Source organism: Eutrema salsugineum, unplaced genomic scaffold (genome assembly GCF_000478725.1).
Source record: "Eutrema salsugineum unplaced genomic scaffold, Eutsalg1_0 scaffold_6, whole genome shotgun sequence".
NCBI lineage: Eukaryota > Viridiplantae > Streptophyta > Magnoliopsida > Brassicales > Brassicaceae > Eutrema > Eutrema salsugineum.
Genome location: NW_006256547.1, coordinates 8102883 through 8110039, shown reverse-complemented (window position 1 = coordinate 8110039; position 7157 = coordinate 8102883).

Sequence of the window (7157 nt, the reverse complement as noted above, 5' to 3'; positions counted from 1 at the left end):
TCTCACTGCTCCGTAATGCTTCTAGTTGGTTTAATTTGATGATCACTCAAATTTACTATATTATTTTTAAAAAAGGATTATCTTACTTGGAATTGGTAATTGTTCCTATCATAATTTAAGAATCTGTTGTCCTACATATGGGCAATTTTTCTTTGTATTGAGCCAGTTCACATTACATTGATGGTGGTAGTTGTGATTACATGATAGTTTGTTGATATCTTTTCTTCCTTTGAATGTTTCTAGATAGATTGGGCACTCCTCATTTTCCTCTTCAGGTGTTGGAATCCTTTTAGCAGCGTCTAGATTTGCTATGACAATGTCTGTGTCGATCCTTGATCCTTGATCTTGCGTGGAAGTTGTTATCTGTAATTTTGTAATAGATATCAATGGCTGTACTTATATCAGTTTAAGTGATATTTACAATGTGTTGAAGAAGCCGAGAAAGTATGCAGTTGTTCTTCTTGCTTCCATCCCTTCTATTTCATGATAAGTAAGAATAAATTCTATGTTTCTTCTCAAGGCTGATTGTGATGAGGTAATACTGATAACACCTGATTTTGACCACTTTTCACCATTGATTAATGTTTTTTCAAAGGTTTTACTTAGTTTTAGGAACTTTTATTATGATTTCCATGTATTTGTAGTTTCAAAGTTCTTTTCAGGAAACTTAAGGAATATGATGCCAAAATGGAAGAAATCTACATTTTTAGCTCAGAGTCAGACCGTCAGAAGTTCAGCCTCAAATGAAAACTTTCTCACCGTCCGATCCAGCTCAAATTTGGAGACAATCAAGAGGAGACAACCAGCTTTCCATAGCACTTTACATCACAAAGATCCAACGGTGAAATCAAAAGATACATGGAGAACAAGTTGACCCAGTTCACCAGTCTTGAAAGACTCGCACCTGCGGCAAAAACATGTTTTATTTGCCCTGGAAGACTCTCACCCCCGGTGGACCTTAGGATGAGCGACAAGGCCCAACATCAAAGCCCACTTCGCCATTTCTCTTTAGAAAAGTCCTAAATGAGACCTGGAAGACCTTAGGACCTATAAATACATTGTTTAGCAGTCCTAAACGGGTGTGTGCTCCTGTAATGAGATTTTGAGCCACCAAACTTTGTTTTCTAGGGTTAGGTGATGGATATGGGGATTCTTCCCCAGATCCATTGTTCTTCCTCCTTTTTATCTTATTAACTTTTTTGTTTCATTCTTTTGCATTCTTCTATGTCTTTTATCATTCATTGCATCATGTAGATTAGTCCTAGAGAGTCAAGTTGTTTGAAGATATCGACAAGCATATATATCGATTAGGATTTCTATTGTTCTTAGCCATATTCTGGATCTCATCTCTTCTAAGTCATTCGTAAAGCATGAGAGTAGATTCATGACCTATTCTCTGAGCCTAGGATCGATCAGAGTCACGAGAGTGCTGTATCAGATCATCCGTACCTAGCTTCAGAATAACATAGTCGCTATAGGAGTCGAAAGCTACCTATAGAGAAGATGTGAGCAGAAGAATTCAGTGTTCATAGGATGATCTTAAGTTTAGCATGAGAGTGAAAGTTAATTGCTAGATCTAAGAGATTAGTTGATTAAGGTGACGATAGTTGGTTAATCACACATGTGTCTATTCTAGTTCACTGCAGATTCCCAGAAACAGATGAAGATAAATCGCCCGGCAGCTAGTTGGAAATGCCACCATGCATCAATTAGAGTAAACCGGAGAAGTCTAAATCGCCACCTATGAGTTTAAGAGTCTCTAGTTTGAGTCGATATGCTTTAGATGTTCTTTTAACAATTCATCCTGCATTGCATCTCTTGTGAATATTAGATTAGGTTTAGTTTAGGATCTTAACCAAAAACCCCATATCTTTTATTGGTTTATGAGTTTGCTTACTTCCCAGTTTGTTGTTTTTTGCAGATTAGACATCCTCCATGTGGATCGACACCCTAAGTCCTACAACGTACATCTGTGCACTTGCAGACACTAGGGTTTTATAAATTTAAAACTTTTAGAGGACCAACGGGCTTGTTAAAAAACAACCTTAGGCTCGCAAGCCCATCAAATACCATCTCTTGCATATGGTATATCTATGATGATATCACTTTGCTCTGAGTTTGGCCTTTTGATAATTAGGTGGATTGTGCTGGTGGTGTTGGTATTAGATAGGCGTGTTTTATAGGAGAAAGACTATATTATGTGTTTCTGGTCTTCCATGTTTTTTTTTATTATTAGTGTTTTGGTACAGTATGTTTCTGTTTTTATAACATTTGTTTTCTGCTCTTTGCCTTTGGGTTTTCTTTATAACAACGGTTTAGTTTTTGGTCGTGCCGTTAGCTCATTATTGATTGCATTTTTTTTTATCAGAGTTGATGACTGAATATTTATTTTAGTGTCTTCGTTTCAGTTTTGTGGTCATTAGTATTTGTTACTATTGCAATCTGGGATGTCATTTAATTTCTCGTAAATATTGTTTTGTTGGGCCCCTTTATGGTAATATAGGTTGACGGTGTGATTTGTTTTTTCTTGGGCTGATTATGTGGTTTATTTTATTAAATCATCTGTCTTGTAACCTACGTCTCTTTACTTGATTGAGACAAGCTAGGTTGGAAGGTGAACAAATCTGTTGCAGACCTATGCTGGAAGAATATCAAAATTGTTGTTCATGGGATATGAATCATAAGGAAGCCCGAATATGCAAACTCACTATAGACAGTGATGCCTCCGTATGTTTGCAACTTAAATGACATGGAAAATACTTGCGATAAGTGATTTTACTAAAAACAAATGATCAAATTTGTTTACACAATATAGCAAGAATATGAAGTGTTAGTTTTTTTCTTTCTGTATGTAAATTTGTATTTGATTTCATCAATAAAGCCATTCAAGCCTGATAGAAGACCGTCCTAGAATTGTCACACACTTGGCTCGGTGGAGGTTGATAGATCCTTACTTCCAAAACGATTCGGAGAAAGAGATGCTAAGGCGTGAGGGTTTCCTCGAATTTCCTTAGGCCCAATTTCAAAGAAAGGTTGAAAACAAGGGGATGGACAAAGATGAACAAAAAAGGGGTTGCGATATCGGATGTTAGGGTGTGAGACTAGTCCCGAAATTCCCTAAGCCCCAGATATGACTACAAACTCTCTCTCTCTCACTTTGTAAACGAAGGTTGCGTCAAGCAGGATGAAACTACTTGATAAACCAGAAATCGATTAATGGCTAACCACCAAAATATCGAAAAGTTCTTAGAGAACAAAAGAGAAAACTCAAAGAGAAATTTTATAAAAGATAAGTGATGATAAATCCAAGTACATCGTTGCCTTTATATAGAGGCTAAAGGAAGACCATCGGTCTTACAGAGAATTAAAAGAACAATAAATGAAACTAAAGATACGTTGAATAACGATCGGACTTCCAGCTGACCCTTCGCATCCTATGGCTAGACTCTTGAACTCCTTGACCGTTATACTTGGCCGCGAATCGAACCGTGGTCGCGAAATGGATGTGCATTAACCTCGTTAAAACCCCATTCGGAAAACCCAGTGGGACAAAACTGAATGTAAGGAAAAAGAGTATTAACACAACACCCCGACCAGGTCAGTTCGGAACAGAGTACATGATGACGGTCATGACTTTATGAACGGGTGTTAGGTCGTCAGCTCGGCCTTGGTTCCTTAGCTCGGTGAGAACTTGTTGGATTGCTCCCGTAAGCTTCTTGGTACGCGACCTGGTCATCGGTCCAGTTGGCATGGCCAGGACGTCGTTCAGGTCAGCTTCTTGGTCTTGTGCCCCGTCCTGAACCTCGACTACGCTTAGGTCGGCCATTTGGTCCTGTGTTCCGGTCTGAACCTCGGTTCGCACCTCGTCCCTTGTTCCCTCCGGTTCCATGATTCTATCATCCCCCCCTCTTGAAAAGGACTTGTCCTCAAGTCGGCTTCATCTGCGTGAAAAAGAATGATATCAGCAATATTGAAACTTGAACTAACGGAGTACTTACCTTGGAGGTCGATCTTGTAAGAATTGTCGTTGATCCGTTCTAGGATAGTGAATGGTCCGTCCACTCTCTGCTTCAACTTAGACTTCCTTTCTTCCGGGAACCTCTCTTTCCTTAGGTAGATCCACACTTGGTCTCCGGGCTCGAACATCTTTTTGGTCTTTCCTTTGTTGGCGTACTTCTGGAATTGCTCAGTTTTTCTTTTGATGTTCTGCCTTGCTTTTTCGTGCAATTTCTTCACCAAGTCCGCTTTCTTTTTCCCGTCCATGTTGTCACGCTCATTCATTGGTAAAGGGGTTAGATCCAAAGGGGTAAGAGGATTAAAGCCATAAACTAACTGAAATGGTGAAAACAAAGTAGTAGAATGAACAGCTCGGTTATAAGCGAACTCAACGTGAGGTAAACAATCCTCCCAAGTTCTAAGGTTCTTTTTAATGACCGATCTCAAAAGAGCTGACAAGGTCCTATTGACCACTTCGGTTTGACCGTCGGTCTGAGGGTGACAGGTTGTGGAAAAACATAGTTTAGTTCTTAACTTAGCCCACAACGTTTTCCAAAAGTAACTAAGAAACTTAGTATCCCGATCTGACCCTATGGTTCTAGGTACTCCATGTAAACGAACAATTTCCTTAAAGAACAGGTCGGCTATATTGGAAGCATCATCGGTTTTGTGGCAAGGAACAAAGTGTGCCATCTTAGAAAACCTATCTACTACGACGAAGATAGAATCCTTACCTCGGCGGGTCCTAGGTAACCCGAGGACAAAGTCCATTGAGATGTCGGTCCATGGCTCGGTAGGGATGGGTAATGGAGTGTACATTCCTGCACCCTGGCTGCGGCCTTTGGCAAGTTTGCAAACTGTGCACCTTTGGCAAATTCGCTCCACGTCCTTTCTGAGGTGCGGCCAGTAGAAATGGTCTTGGACCACACTTAGTGTTTTAAGAACTCCAAAATGTCCCATCAAGCCTCCTCCGTGTGCCTCCCTGACAATCAAATCATGGATAGAGGTGTTAGGTATACAAAGTTTATGCTCATAAAATAAGTAATCGTCACTCTGATAATATTTGCCATAGGCAAACTTAGAACTGGCGTGATAAGCTTCTTTGAAATCCAGGTCGGTTGCATAGGCTTCTTTGATAATCTCAAATCCAAGTATCTTGGCATCAAGCGTGGAGATCAGGGTATAATGCCGAGACAATGCGTCGGCCACAACGTTCTTTTTCCCTTGCTTGTACTGAATCACGTAAGGGAAGGTCTCGATGAATTCGACCCATCTCGCATGTCGCTTGTTCAGCTTCTGCTGTCCTTTGAGATGCTTCAAGGACTGGTGATCGGTATGGATAACGAACTCCTTGGGCCACAAGTAGTGTTGCCACGTCTGTAGAGCTCGGACCAATGCATAGAGCTCCTTGTCGTATGTCGGGTAGTTAAGCGTAGCTCCTCCAAGTTTTTCGCTAAAGTAAGCGATGGGTCGCTTTTCCTGCATGAGAACGGCTCCAATTCCCACTCCGGATGCATCACACTCGATCTCAAAGGTCTTGAGAAAATCAGGCAAGGAAAGTAGGGGTGCGTGTGTAAGCCGGTGCTTAAGGGTCTTGAACGCTTTCCTCCTGAGCTCGTTCCCTCTTGAATCCGACGTCCTTTTTGATGACCTCGGTGAGAGGGGCTGCGATCGTGCTGAAGTCTCGGACAAACCGGCGATGGAACCCGGCCAGACCGTGGAAGCTGTGAACTTCTCCAACCGTCTTGGGACTTGGCCAGTCTCGGATAACCTTGATCTTCTCCTCGTCCACCTGTATTCCCTGTGAACTGACAACAAAGCCTAGAAACACCACGTTATCCGTACAAAAAGAACACTTCTTAAAGTTTCCAAATAAGCGTTCCTTCCTAAGGACTTCTAGCACTTGTTTTAGGTGGCTCACATGTTCCTCTAGACTGTTACTGTAGATCAGGATGTCATCGAAATAGACTACTACAAAGACGCCTATAAACGAGCTAAGCACATGATTCATTAATCTCATAAAGGTACTAGGTGCATTCGTTAGGCCGAATGGCATGACCAGCCATTCATACAAACCATGTTTGGTTTTGAATGCGGTCTTCCACTCATCTCCTTCTTTCATTCGGATCTGATGGTAACCATTCTTTAAATCTATCTTTGTGAACACACTAGACCCATAAAGTTCATCTAGCATGTCATCAAGACGAGCGATGGGGTGGCGATACTTTACCGTGATGTTATTGATAGCTCGGCAGTCAACACACATTCGCCAGGTTCCATCCTTCTTTGGCACCAGGAGCACAGGTACGGCACAAGGACTTAGACTTTCGCGGATATAGCCCTTGGCCATCAACTCGTCGACCTGACGTTGTAGCTCCTTGGTTTCAGTCGGATTGGTGCGGTACACAGGTCGGTTGGGTAAGGACGCTCCAGGTACGAGGTCTATCTGGTGTTAAATACCTCGGATCGGTGGTAGTCCTCCTGGATTGTCTTCGGGAAAAACATCTGCGTATTCCTGCAAAACCCAAGAAATTCTACTCGGAAATTCCGGCTCGGAGTTAGACGTGCTAGCCAAAGCGGATTTGAATATAAGAAGAATGAAAGGCTGCTTCTCAAGCATAGCCTGTTTAATCTCTCTTGGCCTCACAAAAAGAGTCTATCTTCTCACGGGTTGAGTGTTTAAGGCTTTTTGTGGTGGTTCACTCAAAGTATCGCTCTCATTTTTGGTGGATGTGTTTAGGGGGTCACTCATGGTAGCTTTGCCTTTGTTACTCTTTTCCAGTTGGATTTGATCCAGGTAGACCTCGCGTGGGGATAGGGGCGCCAATACGACCTTCCGTCCTTGGTGTTCAAACGAGTGTTTGTTGGTGAATCCGTCGTGGACTGCTTTCCGGTCGAACTGCCAGGGCTGTCCTAACAAAATGTGTCCGGCCTCCATGGGTAGGACATCGCATAACACCTCATCTTCATACCGTCCAATCTTAAAGGGCACGGTGACCTGCTTGGTGAATTTGAGCTGTCTTTGGTTGTTAAGCCATCAGAGGTTGTACGGATGCGGATGCTTGATAGTTTGCATTCCGAGCTTCTCCACCATGCTTTGGCTTGCGAAATTCGTGCAGCTCCCTTCGTCAATGACCATACTACAGGTTTTCCCCATGACT